Source organism: Pempheris klunzingeri, chromosome 10 (genome assembly GCF_042242105.1).
Source record: "Pempheris klunzingeri isolate RE-2024b chromosome 10, fPemKlu1.hap1, whole genome shotgun sequence".
NCBI classification, from domain to species: domain Eukaryota; kingdom Metazoa; phylum Chordata; class Actinopteri; order Acropomatiformes; family Pempheridae; genus Pempheris; species Pempheris klunzingeri.
In genome coordinates, this window is record NC_092021.1 from 14,404,765 (window position 1) to 14,418,785 (window position 14,021).

Below are 14,021 nucleotides of genomic sequence, written 5' to 3' on the forward strand. Positions count from 1 at the left end.
CACACACACACAAGCGCACACATACACACACCAACTCTCTTCTCTCTCTCTCTCTCTCTCGCTCTTATTCTCTCTCTCTCTCTCTCTGAAGCCTGAATTGCAGTGATGAATAATCGTTAGCATGCGCCGTTGTGAAGGTGTTGTAAATTGGATAGCTTACATTGCAAATTACAGGCTGGTCAAGAGTTCAAATGAGGCCAGCCATGTCAAGTGAGACCTGAGGATGAGCCACAGAGAGGACTTTTCTCAAGTTATTAATGGCTGCCATAAATGGGGCTTTGCTCCTGCACTGTTAGGTTGATGGGGATGGGAGGAATGATCGGTGGAGTAAAAAGGTTTCCTTCACACTGCTGCCATCTACAGGATGAAGGTGGAAGTGTCATCATCACTACTGGCGAGGTGGCAGTGCTGTCTTTGGGGTTGTTATAGACAAGAGGGGGGGGGGGGGGGAAGAGACAGACAAATATTACAGAATAGAAAAGAGTAGAATAGAAATGACCAATCTGATGAATCAGTGGAATAAATCTGAACATCTACAAATGTAGCAAAAAGTAGATCCAGAGCTAAGATATATATCTCAAGAGAAGTAAAAAAAAATATATATAGACATATGATCTTATTTGCATTTAAAAACTAGAAAGATGGCATGCTGCCATTGTTTGGCTCCTCATATTTGATTGCAACAAGTTACCACTGGATGGCAGTAAGAGAAAGCATCTAAACAGAATAGAAGTGGACATCAAATGGAACAGCTGCTTCAAGAAGAAAATAAATGGATAAAAGTTGTGACATTTTGGATGTGTCTGAAAATGTGGGTGTGCATGTCCTAAAAAGTGTGTGTGTTGTATCAGTGGGTGGATGGAGAGAAAGAATAAATGTAAGTGTAAGAGAGACAATGTTGATGAGAAATCTTGATTTCTAACAAAGTCACAAATGATTTTAAAAGTGAGATTTTTAGCAAAAAAAAAAGATAAATGCAAGCACTCTGTTTCAAAACATTTGGCGGTTTTGTGTTGCATAAAAGTGACACCAGACTTAATAAAAACTCACTGCTTGAACTAATAATTCTGTCTTTTCCTGTTTCCATTGACAGTAATGCTGTTGGGAGACAAGGTAGAGGAATACATGACTACTCATGTGAGATAGCTCTTTAAATAAATAGGCTTTACAGTATTGTATGTTTTTAAATCGCACAGCATGAAATGTAGCAGCTCTCTTCCTCAGAACTAAGACCAGAAAAATCAGGATTCATGTCAGAACTTTGTGCTGAGTTTGAATTTACATAAATGGGCCACACATATCTGTAACTGAGAACAAATGAAGTGAGAAATAAGCATTGACTTGAGTTTCAAACCAATTTGACCAGCACAATAATGGTATATGACAATCATAAATTAGTTTTGAATGGATTTTCCAGCATATTTTCGCAGCCACACTGCTTTGAGTCTCAGGCCACGAGGCAATACTCAGCTATTTATCGCTTCTTCTTTATTTAACCTTTATTTTACCAGGTAAAATCAGTTGAGAACAGCTTCTCATTTACAATGATGACCTGGCGAGAGGCCCCAGCAAAAAAACATACAAAAACAAAACAAGACGAAACAAAGCAAAGCAAGAGCAGATAAAAGGAAACGGTAGCAAAAGAATCCAAGACTCACAACCAATGATGAGGAGACTAAAGAGCAGAGGGGATTCAACAAGTGCAACAGTCAACTATGGAATGTTGTAATTTCTGTTTAAACATATGGATTGACGGGAGAACTGAGAGTTTAAAGGAGTTTTGAAGGGAGTTCCAATCATTAGCTGCAGCAACGGGCTTTTGGAACAGATAAAGTAATGAGATCGCTGGACCTCAGGTGATAGTTATTATTCTATTGTCACTTATTCTACAAATCACATCACTTTGGGCACTCCTTTTCATGCAGCCAATGTAGAGTGAAAACATAATTCATATTGGTGACTTGACATGATGTCTGTATAATGTTCTATCATGGTAAAAGCTATAATTAAAGAGAAATCTTAACTTGAGAATGGTATACATACATATAGCATACACTGCCTGTTTGTTGCAGTTCAGTTTCTCTCAGCCATTCATGTCGTGTCATAGTGATAATGAGAGACCAGCATTAATGTTGAAGGTGCACTGACCCTGGTTTACCTCGCTGAGGAATAACAGTAAAGTGGTAGATGTGATTAATACAATAACAACTAGAGGTCTGCACTCAGTAGAGTGCAAATCTCTGCCAAGCGATCTCTGCTACGCCTAACCCCAACTGTGGAGGGCATCGCTACAGGAAACACAATCTGATGGGCAAACAGACATCATCACAACAGCAGTAAACGCCGGCTCACTTACAGTCAAGATTTTGGTGAAAATACCAGAAACTGGGATAATTCATGTGGTATCCTGCGTAACTTTAGTGGACTGTAACATATCGGGTATTGAATTAATCTGCAGATTTTCCAGTTAGAAATGAGACCAAACTTTTATTTGGATGTCAGTTTTTGAGCCACAATAAAAGCCAAAATGTTGTCTGCATTTTTAACATTGTGAATCACCACAACCAAAAGAGGTCATTCAGCATACAAGCATAAATGTGCACAAAAAGTCTATCAGGCTATCAGGCTAATCGGTCAGTTAGTTTGAGAGATTAGCTACGGACATACAAAAACACACACACAGGACACACAGGACAGAAACACGATCCCCTCTAATAAAATAATCAACGGGTGAAAAAAGAATATCAATACTTTTGCTTTCTCCTAAGAAATGCTTGTGTTCTCTCCTAAAATTTTTGCGTTTGCTTTCTCTCACAAATACTTTTTCATGTAGGTTAATGTAGTTTTGGGTCAGTTTGGTACCATGGAAACAACCACAACAATGAGTGCCCACACCCGTGTGAGAGGTTCAAAGAATTTTGTTATGAAATTGGCCTCAAACATGAAGACGTTACATCAGCACTCAGCAGTAGGCATGGTTTTCACGTAAGTGAGAGGCACCTAAAGAAAATACAGTACTCTGGGCAGCTTCACAGGTAATGATGGATGTACTCTAAATGCAGAGAAAGAGGACGTGTGCTTGGTTTGGGGTTCGCATCGGTGAACTCCCAGAATACATACAACACAGTTTCATGTGCACCCCAAATGACAGGCACACAGAGAAGGCTGGCAAAGGGACACACAGGACCGGACAGCCAGTAAAAATTGCATGGAATTTTTGATTGTCCACTGATGTGGTGGCCCACTGTGATTTTTCCTGATATGCCAGATGGCCTGCACACCACTGCATGTCATTTCAAGCATATGAAAATGTTGCAGATGAATTCCAGTGAGGTGTGCACGAAAATACGGGACAATTTCAATACAGGATGATTGATCAAAATGAAAAACTTTTGCGAGAACAGACAAGTTTCTTGACAGACAGCAAAAGGTTTGCAAGAGAATGAAAAGTTGCTTGGGCAACGTTAATGTTTTTTCACCCAGTGAGATTTTTTTTCTACCCATAATTTTTTTCTCTACCATGTCCCTTAAGGGCTCTATACTGAGGTATTCACTCAAATATCAAGGGCAATTTTTCCCATTTATTCTAGTAAATTCCTTATTCTTAAAGTCTTGCCAGACAGCGAGCTGTAAAATGCTTTTGTTGCACTATTTGTTGTGGAAGAAGTCCAACCAGGTAGGCCTCAGCACCGGCAAGAAGTGTGTCAGTCTTTCCATGTGAGTCCTCTCTCCTGCTCTCTTGAGCCCAACAGTCTGCAACCACAAGAAATGCGCTGACAGTTGAAAAACAAAAGGTGAGAAACACGCCAAAAGTACTTGCACCAACTGCTTTATTCTCTACTTTCTTTCTCCCTTTTCTATAAGTTGCAAGATAAGTTCAACGTCTGAAATACTGATTGACAGAGTCTAGCAAGCAGTTTCTGCATTAAATAAACAGCAAGAACTACTACTAGAGTGATTAATGTTATTTTGCATTCAGTTGTAGCTTCAAATTGTAGCCAATTTTACGTTAACATAGTGTTAATCTACAATTTGAGAAATTAAAATCTTTATGAACCACATGTTTTAGCACAGATATTTTTTTATAGTACTGTCTTTCATTTGAGAAATTCTTTACATAATCATAATCGCAGGATTACCAGCAGTGACAACACTTCAGTTTGAGTAAGAGTATTGTCCCAGTCTCTTCTGAGAAGTACAGTAATGCCAAACCTTTCAGACTCACTGACAACCAGTCAGAGTCATCTTACAGAAACAGTGAGTGTGACCCACTGATCTGATACCTTACAGGCAGTAAAACACATGGTGTCTACAAAGTAAAAGACAATTCAAAAACAGATTTCAGTTTGAGTGTTGTCGTTCTGTCAAAACCCTGTCATCACATAAGGTAATGTACTATACAGACAACTGAAGTGATGTGATGCTGACTGATAATGGAGAGAAAAAAAGTACAGATGCAGGGAGGGACCAGCACACCATGCCTCCCTAGCCCACATTCAGCAGTGAATATGATGCAAATGGAATAACATAAAGGGCTGACATTTACTTTTGCACTTTGGTTTACAGTATGTGTGGTTGCCCTTTAAATCTCTTGTGATAATTTTGAACATGACTCCTTGAGTTGACCCCTTTTAGGTCCCACCCCCGAAAAAACTGATAACATACTCTGAAGAGAAATAGCAGCTTTGTCACAATCAAACTAAAAATGAAGGAATAGAATATTTAAAGTCCACTCAAATCTAGTTTTTGGAAATCACAGCGATCATATATTCTTCTCAGCTCATAGTCCTGAAGTGATAAAATAGTCCTTATCTTTATTTGTCTGTGTGAAAAAAAAAAAACAGGTTTTGTGCTCACATTTATTTCCTGTTTTCAGTTCAGCTCATTGCAGCTGTGTATCCATTTATGTCAAACCACCAGTGCATGTATCCCCACATCCCAGTGCCAGGCTCCAACAATAAACCTGTAGCTGTCTGCTTCACGACAACCCTCAAACTTTACCTCGCTTCCCAGTATATTTTCACAGTTCAAGCTGATCAGCAGGTGTGCTCTACAAAAGCCCCACGTTCTCTCTTTCTCTTTCACTCTCTGTCGCTCTCTCTGTTTCTGTATTATTATTGTCCCTATTCCCACTGTTGCAGTCCAGTTTACCAAGAAGTTTATGGTGTACGTGCTGATGTCCATTTCTTGGTTTCACTGCCCTTGCAGCCTTTACTCTCTCTTCAACTGTTTTGCTTTTTGTCTGACTTCTCCACTGTCTTTTCTAGGGTCAGATGCAGCTTCATTTTTTTTTATTGTTTTTGCCTTAAATGCCTCTCTCCACTTGTCTACCTCTTTGTGCGTGTTGTTCACCCCACAGTTCCTCCCCACTAGCATGGCTGCACAACGCTGGTAAGCAACGGAAGGAAAGTGGAAGTTCCCCCACAGTCCTACTTCCTCCCCACATGAAGACTGCGACCTTGCTTTTTTAAGTGCTCTGACCACAAACCAGCCCAGAGGCCTTTGCAAGTTTTACAGTGTCTGTGCACAGGGTGTCAAAAGTTTGGCCTCAAAAATCTAAACTAGCAGCTTCACTTTCTCTAAATGTAGATGCAATTTGAGGAGTTCATCTGCTTATTTACAAGACACTGAGGAAATTTTACTCCATTTCTAAAATTATAACAGCCCTACCTCCGAAAATATTACAACAGTCATGTTGATGGAAGAGCCACAGAGGAACACATGCCAGCCAAAACACTAACACCCAGTCCTCCCAACAGATTCTCAAACCCAGTAGCACCACCCCGTCCAACTACATCACCTCCAGTGTTTCAACACTGACGTTTCACCAATCAGTAACTGAATTGCATTAATACTTTCCCAGGTTCTCACATCACATCAAACACAAGCAGCACACACACTTACTCTATGTGATGCCACATTTGTATAGTGCTTCACCTAGCCTTGCAAACTTCTAAAATATGGGCGTGTAACAGAAACAAACAAACTGTGTGAATGTGGGTTGTTGTTGAATGTGTGTTTTGTGTGTGTGTGTGATGTGTGTGCGTGTGTGTGCATGCCTTTGCTGATGTGTGTGAAGCTTTAAGGGCCAGTCCAAGCATCCACCATGACCTGGCAGGAAAAACAGGAATAGGACTTGTCACCAGGCAATTGCACAACCTTGCTGTGGATTCACACTAAAAATCTGGAACGGCTCCCTGCTGTGTAACTTGAAACCCAGAGGACAGGCTACACCACTTGTAATTTACACAAAAGTAACATTGATTCTTGCCTGTGTTAAAACTACAGAGATAATCCATGGTGTTACCTTTTAACTTAAAAGCCATTCATCAATTTTGACATCTGTGTCATATGTGCATTTGAACCACTATCAGTTGGTCTCTCAGTAAGGAAATAAATGCTTTTTTGAGCTAGTGTAAAAAATGACATTGATTCAACTTAACCAAAGATTATATTTTTATGTATCTGAATTGGTTTGCAGCATAATTTTCCCAGCCTGGTTTATTCTTGACATCATGTGTACTGGCTAAATGTTAGTGTTACTATGAAGTGTGTTTTGGTGTTAATCTGAGTGTGTAAAGTGTCTGTGTGCGGAGGTGTGGATGGCACTAGTTTCCAACGCTTTTGGCATCTCTTGATTGCTCTCAATGTCGAACAGGCTCTGCAGAAGAACTGCCATGAGCGCTGGAACCAGACAGAGGAAGTCTCGCAACCAGAGGCACAAAGCTGCCTCAGCCTTCTGTCCAGATGAAAAATAGTAGCACTAATTCTTTGGCCAAAGAGGTTATATCTCTATAATATCAAACACTTAACTGTCTGTCTAATAATTCACACAGTGATTCTCATATTAAATGCAGAAGCGCAAAGCGTAGTGAAAACGTTGAGATGCTCTGGTGTTATAGTAACGTAAGGGACATGAATGACTTTATGTGCAAAAAAATTCAACGCCGTTGAAATGTTCAAACTCTGATGTCAAGTGGGATGTGAGGACACACATTCAGTTCACTGCTATTCAGACAGTTAAAATGACTTATTGATCAGACAGGTCAGAGGAGAGAATCAAGACTTCTTCAAACTCCTCACTACTTTGAACCTTTTCACACTGACCATGACCTCAGTCCGCATAGTTGCATAGTTCCATAGTTCCAGGAAGTTCATGCCCCATAATTTTCACTAAGGCTTTCAAAATATGGCTTTGACTCACTGGTTAATTCTCTAGATCTTGTACTGCAGACTCAAAGTACTTTTAATCAGGAAATTACTATTGAATAAAATAATAATAAATCACCCCATTGCTTCAGACCTCACACCTAAAGCTGGGCAAATAATCCATAATAACATTTCACAGGTCCTTTCAGAGTGAGGACGCTCCTGTCGGCTGTTCTGCAAATGCAGGCGTGTATACACATTTCCTCCGATGCTGGTGAAAGCTTGATTCAATGGTGGAAAATTCCGCAGAGAAAGTTGCTATTCAAGCATTGGAACAATGGCCTACACTGCAACTCAACTGAAACAGGAGGACGGACTTATCAGAAAAAGAGAATAAAAGAGACTGAAAATAAATGCAAAAAAGTCAATATCAGTGAAGTGTGTCAGAGATGGAGAGCACTTGGGTGCAGCGATGAAGCTGCTAACTTCATTTTTCTGTAATATCTAATTGTGTTGCAATCGTCTCTTAGGATGCATCATGGATGTAACCTTATTACAAGACCTCTTATAATACGTCCATATGTTGTGTAGGTAAATATGTATGTGTACACATGTATGAAACCAAGAGATACGTGGCTATGTTACATGTTGGTAATAGTTCAGCCTGTTTATAGTTCATGTTTATGGTTCATGTTTATGTCAGGTTCTATAATAGCATCAGGATCACATTCACAATCACAATCTGGAGGACTGATGCTGAAAGAAGTTTTCCAGTAAAATCTACATGTGTGCAGTGGTTTGTCAGGTTGTGTACGTAGATTTGCCATAAGAGCAGGTGATGAGGGTAAATGTTGAATGTTAGTAATAGTTTAGCCTTCTGCTAACTGTAGCCAAAGGCTGTGGTTGATTCCAGGTCATGTTTATGTAGCTTTAATGTTACAGCCTCAAATCACACTATATAATCTCAAAGGGCTTTACAGGTCCACACATTGGCAAAGAAAAACAACCCCTCTGTGGTATAACGGCATTGAGATCATAAACACGGTTGGTTGAAGCCGCTAACTTCATTTTCCTGCATGTATGAAGTGCATACAAAAGCCAGTGATGCTGGCCCAGGCTCTGCTGATTGGAAGGGCTGCAGGAGGAGAGCTGCATTTTACAACTTCTTGATTTTTTTCCCTTTTCTCAGAGAACTTCCTTACCCAAGCTTTAAATGGTGAATCACCCATAACTTGGCTGACAGCCAGCCATTAACTTATTTCAAAGAGCTCTGGTATATGCTGAGGCGTTAAGTGCAAGGTGCTCCATTATTTCATACAACATTAAGTCATTTCATGATCTTTAGCTCAGACTGTGCTTCTTATACAAAGTGTCTCTTTAAGTACATCACAGTACATCATCGTCACCTAAGCCCTCAGTTGACATTAGGAATTGTTTAATGAAGCAGTAATTTAGCCATCAGCCGGAGGAAAACATACTAGTCTAATGGATCACTGTCCCCTAAAGAAAAGCATCCATCTCCATACCAAGAAAACATAAATTACTAACAATTTGATCATTTCACCTGACAGAATTCCTTTCAAGCTCAAGACAAATGTTAGATTAAAGAACATTAATAATGTTTAAATATGAATGAAAACTTTATTTAGTTGTCAAATTATATTTTTTACTTAATACAGGGAGTATCTGAGACAAGGCTTTCTGCCAGAAATGAGGGCAGGTATATCACTGCTGTGTTTAAAGTATGAGTCAAACAGAGATATGATCTAGATGGGAACAAACAATCAACTGACAGGCAGGTAAATAGAGGTATCACAAGATGAAAAGATACAGTTTGGGGTCTGTTCAGACTTTACACTTCTCAGTTTAGCTACCGCCTTCAGGCAGCTTTGATTTTGTGTGTATCTGCTGTGTGAATGTGTGTGTGTGTGAGTGAGTATGTGCAGTACACAGATTAAAAAAGCAAGGGGGTGAAGAAAACTGCTCTGACATTTAAATGCCTCAATAGGCTCTAGCGCCCACCTATTCATAGACAAAGACTGGAGAGGAACAAAAACCAGTCATTACATTGCAAACTAAGGCAAGGCACTTAGACTGTACAGGCTGGTATGGCAGGTCTGGTTGCACACGACATTTCAAGAAATTATTTAAAAGAGTTTATTTATTTATTTTTATCTTTAATATAAATCATCTTACATTAATAGTCAATGCTTGTTGAGTCTTAGCCTCACTCCACCAACTGTATACATTTGAAAAATGCTAAAAAAAAAAATGGGTACGGGGCTGAAGGGTAAGGTGTGAGACAGACGTTGCCCAGTGAAAAGATCCCCTGGTCAGAGAAAAATGGAGAGCCACACAGAATCATCAGGCACCTACACCACAGAGGGCTCTTTTGAGTTGGAGAACTTTTCCCCTCCAGAATCCAGACATTAGTGTGGAAGAGGACTGTGGTCCCAAGTTGTATCAATCAGCCGTCTCACTTTGAGTCACTGGTTGGCAGTACTGTTGAAGCCCTCTGCTCTCAGTCCATTACGCAAACTCTCTCAAATTCTTCAAATCAGACAATGTGATTTTCTGGATTTTTTTTCTCATTCTGTCTCTTCATAGTTGAGGTATACCTATGATGAAAATTACAGGCCTCTCTCATCTTTTTAAGTGGGAGAACTTGCACAATTGGTGGCTGACTAAATACTTTTTTGCCCCACTGTAAGTCAGATTTGGCCCTGCAAGGTTCAAGCTGATTTAAAACAGTAGATGGTGTGTGGAGCCAGTTTCCACCCATAAAATGCAGATTAAAGTATATTTAATCAGAAATGTCAATATTAACGGCAGCATTGATGCTTTTCATTACAGTGCAGTCATATCATTTATGGCCCGAAAAAATATTTAAGTGTGCAGTACCTCCTGAAAGTTGTCTGTAAGGCAAAGTAATCAGCCTATCAATCAATCTCTGCTATACATTTGGACAAAAACATTATTGAATGATTATAATAGTATATAAATGTGCTCTGAAAGTGACATTTTATTGCAAGCGTTAGACTGTTTGATTTGGCTTTGCTCATGCTAAGAAATTCTGAATGTCAGCGGAGGACCACATGACTGCTATCTGACGTTAAATAACCAACACCAGCTTGCTCTACAAGCAAGCACAGTATTTTACAACCAGTATTTAATTGTCTCACTAAAATGATCGTTTTCTTGTCATGATTCATGCACAGGAAATTGGCCTATAGAGATTTAAATGTAAAATTTGCCCTTATATAGAATTCACATAATGTATGTCATTTTGACATAATGTATGTCATTAAGCTGAACAGCAGAGAGACAGAAGTGCTGATAAAATACAGCCCCACAGGCAATACATTGTACTATACAGTTAAATACAACTTTAAGACAGTATGACCAGGGCTGAGCTAATCAGAACACAATTTTCAGATAAAGTTCTTTCATTCAAATAAAACTGTTACAATATGTCAGACTTCCTGTTTCAAACTTAAAAATAACAGCCAAGACGGTAAAATCATTTCTTTAATAGAGAGAAACCCATGCCTTAAAAATATACATAGTCTTCTTCACAGCAGTGTGTCTTCATGTAATGTCATAGGTGTCGAAAACAGGGCTGAACAATCCTCCAATGTCCTTCAGCACATTCACTGTTGACTGATTTAAGTCATGAGAAATTACTGAATTATTTCAATTATTGTGCATCTTTTAGATAAATAAATCACATATTTAGGACATAAAAATACACAACCTTTGCAAATACCTGAGAGCCCTCACATCAGAAAGTTGTTATCGTTATCAGAGATGATCAATCGGCACACGTTTCTGGATAATTTCAATATTCAGTGCCAAAATATACACATTACATATATTATTTCTTAAAAAATACAATTCACCTGAACCCAGTCTTTTACATTTTTGTAAACATTTTTGAACTTAATAAAAACACAAGAAAGTTCACAAAACTATTTGCATTAACATTTCAGCAGAAAAATAGACATTTAGCAGACACATTTTCAAAATTTACAAAAACTTCCCCGTAATTTGAAACAACAGCAATGACTTTGATTTTCAAGTAAATTCATCCCTCACTAGGAGAGCTGATAGAAGATCCTTTTTTTTCCCTTAATTTTTATCATATGGCTGCTTCATCTGAAGAATTTGTGTACAAGTAAGGCTAAAAAACAAATCTGTGCCCCAAAGTCTTACCAAACATAACCTGGAGAACAAATCAAAACTGAGAAAATTACATTTAATTTGAAAATCCTGTCATATATTATGTCCTGTTTAACTGAATTTTGTTCTGATTTGTTCATTTGTACTTCTCCAGAAGGGGATTAAAAGCAGTTAATGAAAAAAATAAATCAAGGTAGCATTAACTAACCCTTGATCATAGGATCATTAAAGGGGATATGTTTTTTGGGAGGACGCCTGTTTTAAAAGATAAGGCTTCAGATAATGAATATATACAGAAATAATACAATAGAGGAATGTATAGTCAATATCACAGCAGCGAGGTAAACAATTTCCAATGCCAATACTTTACAGACAGGTTTTTTTATGCTTGCTGGGCACCAGTTGCGCATAAGAGAAGCAACATGTAAACCAAGAAAAAGCTGCCTTTTGATCACAAGTACACATGAACATAGCAGAGTAAATCACTGAGTCAAACCTTAGAGAATAATCAGCAGTTTATAAAGTTGACCAGTGTGAAAGTAGTAATGCCAAACTTCTTGTGAGTACTATTACAATAAAAAAGAACATGTTCATCAGACAGCATAGCAAAACCTACATTAAATCTCCAAGATTGTTCTTTCAGAGAAAAGACCAACTTTTGTTCTGTCAATGACTGTTTTCCAGTCTAACTAATATCACTGAAAAAAACAAAGAAAACCCAACACTGCCTATAGTCAGGGCATGGACATAAAGTGCATGGCCTGTACTGTACAAAGTACAGTCTTATCCCAGTCCTCTCACAGGGAGGGTCCATAACTATAAAAGAGATGCTTATTGATCAAATCTGCTATCCTTCGACACACTGTAGATGATGGACGAAAGATCTGGAGGTGGAAAGTGGCTTGTCTTCTACATTTTGCATACATGAGCTTTCCATGTTCTAGCAGGTTTACAGAGGTTACTTGGAGTGCTACAGTTTTGGGAAGTGCCTTCAGAGCAGTACTATGTGGTAACCACACTCCTTCTCTCATCTTTCTTCTTGCTCGTCCTGTCTCGTTTTCAATTCCCTCTCTTTAAGGTCAGACATGAACGTGGTGACAATATGGCAATGCAAAAAGCAAGAGTCAAAGAGCAGAAGCGTGAAGGGTATTAACGTGGGTGTGCTTGTGCGTGACATGGTGTTGGTGTTGGTGAGGAGAAGAGAATGAGCAGACTGATGCAGATAAGAGCGGGTTGATAATACTGCAGTGGGAAATCAACATGACAAATACCCACCATATATATCAAGAATCCCATCTATTCTCTCAATTCTCATGATGCATTAGATTTGAACTAATTTCAAGGTGCAAGGAAATAGCACTTCATAACAGCCTTTTGTATAGAGTCTGCCATGTTTCCCTGTCTTTGTCATGACGAAAGGCATTGAAACCAGACATATAAGCATGTATTCACGAGCTAGAAAACAGCACCAATAAAGCTGACCCCACTTAACCCCATACCAAAGCACTGGAAAAAAACACAACATTTATACGATATACACACACGGAGCCTAAATCACAAAGTGGATTAGATTACAAAGACGGGCCAAAAGCATAAAGTGAGGCACATCAGAGAAGGACAACCCATGCTGTGTCTTACGCCTCCTTTATCCCTTTGGTATCCATTGCCATACAGCCAGGTAATTGACTTCTAAATCTTTTTAGTCATCGAAATGAAAACTTTGCTACCCTCTGCCAAGCTATGACTTAGAGTTTAGGAATCTGTATGCTAAAACTGCAAGCAACACAACCCACATGCCCCCACGATCTAATAGGTATCTTTTTAGGAGCAAACAAGGAAAAAAATAATAGCCAGTTATTTGTGTTGAGAATGAAAAAGGTGAGGGAAAAAAATGGCAGAATTTGAGGTCACAGGCCTGAAAAGAACCGTTAAGCTACTGCTTATTTCCCTATTATGATTTTGCTTCACAATCAATGTTTTTACGTTATAAGTGCAAAATGAATAGAGACTGATGACAATGGAGAGACATAAATTCCCATATAAGCAACAAATTAAGTTGCATGAGAGAAATAAAAATATTTAAAAATGTGTATGATTTTCAATCATAGTCAATATTATTTTGTGAGATTAATGAACTCCAAATTCATTATAGAAAAACATTATAAAAAAAGCAGTTGCATTGGACATGAATGTCAAAATATATAAAATAACTATCCTCCATGTTCTCTATGTATTTATAGGACTACAGAAATAAAACTCTCAAAATTGTACTTGTTGCTGTATCCATTGTTGGGGTTTAAGTTTGAAGTAATTGCTAATAGTTTTTTTTTTCATTACTACAATTTTGCTGGTGATCTATGTATGCTAATCATTAAAGTGATGCAGTTACACATGACAACACTGAGAACAAAAGCTGAGGATGATGGCGAGACTGTTAAAGCTGAAGATAAATACAATCAGAGACAATCACAACTCTGGCAATCAAGGCCAAATGGACAGTGAGTTGCTTGCAGCTAGAACACACAGCACCAGATAACCATACCATCATGTGTATTATGACATTCTTCATAGAAGGAAAATGAGCATTACGGTACCTGACAATGTCATAAAAGAAAAGACAGAGAAAGAAAACTGCACAGATCCTAAGTGATTTGATACAATAGGTGGCATAGTTCAATGCTATGCTGCTATTA